Below are 2,500 nucleotides of genomic sequence, written 5' to 3'. Positions count from 1 at the left end.
TTTGATAGCTTCAAGATAACGAAAATAACTACGCAAGTTTTAACAAAAGTTTTGATTTTTAATTGCACTTCTGATACTGATAATGACAATGAATAAAGAATAAGAAACAATCCGTAATTGGAAACAATTTCTGTGTCCTGATTGGCTAGCTATGACACCACCTGGATGACGTCACTTAAGCTCCGCCCCATTTTGATAGCTGCCATATGTGTTGATATTCTATGAAATATTGTCATGTCTTGTGCTTCACTTTTTCCCGTATGTTGATTCAGGTGAACTATCTTACCTCTGAATTCCATTCACTGAGATACACTAATATAAGGATCTTTACAAAAAGCTAAGGTATTTTTGGTTCTATGTATGAGTGCCGAGTGCAAACAGTCTCTTTCAAAATGGGGCGTGGCTAAAGCAGGCAACCGAGGCAAGATGCCAACTAGTTAATTTCCCTCCACATGCAACCACCTTATGGCCACATTGTTCGCGGTAGCCGTGGAGGAGGGAGGGGAAGGGGGGGGGGCACTGCTGTTGTTATAGTGAACACGGGTCCTTGCCTAAAACCTGGAGATAATTGCTAACGAAGTCGTTCATTATCTATCTTGAGTTTCCCATTTACCAGTCGAAATTGAGCGGAAGTTGATGGCAATGCCTATAAAACAAAGTAACAAACAAACAACAACACGCATCTTTGCCGCCGAACAAAAGATTTAACCACAGTAACTCCGCCATTAGGATAGCAGTGTTGCCAGTATATACGTAGCAACAAAATGTCTCGTAAATAGTAGTATACTCAATAACAATTTGTATGCACATACCTACAGGATATAACCAAAATGGGCAAGAGAACATGAAAGAGGAAAAGAGAGTTGATTGAGTAACACTTATTATTTTTTTTTAATAAGTAAACACACACGAAAGACGAGAAAACAATTGTTGCAAATATCGAAATATCGTACTGGTAATTCTGCTCGAATTCCCGGATGTTACTGAACCAAAAACTCAACGGGGTTTAGTTTATTGTCTCATCTATGGAAGAATAGTAGTATTTTGTATGGTTAATCTGTTAAACAATAATTGTACGTGTGTGTGTGTGTGTGTGTGCGTGTGTGTGTATATTGCATACGTGTTTTTATGTATGATCTACTATTTGACATGATTCTAGGCCTAATCTCTCTTCATTTTCTTTCATATATTTACTGTTACGTGTGTGCAGTCCCGTGTATATATATGCCATGTCCTTCAAATGTAATTATAGCTATCTGGGCTATTTGTCTATTAGTCTTTAAATTTTCATCTGTTTATACATTACTCTGTCCTAAATCCTCAATTTGGCATCTAGTGATTGTTATACTGTATAAAGTATGTAGTGACAGTAGTTTACAGTTAAAAGCGTGGGAATTTGACAATTTTTTTTTTTTTTGTCTTTTTTGGTACTTGCTCTCATGATGGTTACGAAAGTCTATGTTTATTTTAATCTTCCGTTTTCTCCTTTTCTTTTTTCTTCTTTTTTACGAATTATAGAATCTTTTTGTTTCTATGGAATCACGCATGTGCTGGTCTTGATTTTCTTTACTGGGTGGGGTTATTATCTATTAGAATGGTAATTTTCTGCCTTATGGGTGAGTACAATAGCCTTTCATATGGTTGTATGGTATAACTTCGGGCGGGGTGGAGGGGGGGGGGAATACATTGAGAGAGCCCCTAGAACTTATTAACAATCTGAGAGAAAACTTCAGGCTCATAAATGACTCTCATACTTGGTTAGTGGTCCTTGGTAGTCCAGTGCGTGTGTTGGGATGACGAGGGAATGGCACACAGACCATCAGAGTAAATTCGTCTCAAGTGGGTCCGTAAACCTGCATCCCATTTCGTCATTTGTTGTTGTTGTTTTGTAGTGGAGCGACTGTTCTAAGATTTTTTTTCTTCTTTTTTTTTGCCTATCTATGCATGTAATGGTAATTTTATGGGTAGAACTTTGCAGCCGTTTAATTGTTTTCTTAATTGAGGATGAAATATCTTCCTTGAAATATTACATTATTATATGTATACATAATCGGCATGAATGACACGGTATGTACTCAGTCTATCTCTATAAATCTCGGCAAATATTTGACGTAATTAGTCCCACACGCAACAGAAATACTATAAAACTAAAGCATTTCATAGAATCACGTGGTCCAGACACTACATGAATGAACAGACAGATTAGATAAAACACCAATATATACCGCATTCCTGGATTGCCACGGCCTATCCTAAATATAATTAGCAACGATTTTATCATTATTATTTTTAATTCAAATATCTAATCAGGCAAAATGATACAAATTGGTCAGTTGGTACACAAAAATAATATGAATGAAACTGGCTTAGGCTTCCGAGAGCGATCTGCTTTTCTAAAGAGCCTCTTCAGCTGCAACATAACACGAAACTGACCTCGACTCCAGCCATTTGTTTTGCAGGGAGGTTAAGCCTGAAGAGAGAATGGGACAGGAGGAGGCTC

The sequence above is a fragment of the Penaeus vannamei genome, chromosome 41 (genome assembly GCF_042767895.1).
Source record: "Penaeus vannamei isolate JL-2024 chromosome 41, ASM4276789v1, whole genome shotgun sequence".
NCBI lineage: Eukaryota > Metazoa > Arthropoda > Malacostraca > Decapoda > Penaeidae > Penaeus > Penaeus vannamei.
Note: the sequence above shows the minus strand (reverse complement) of the source record.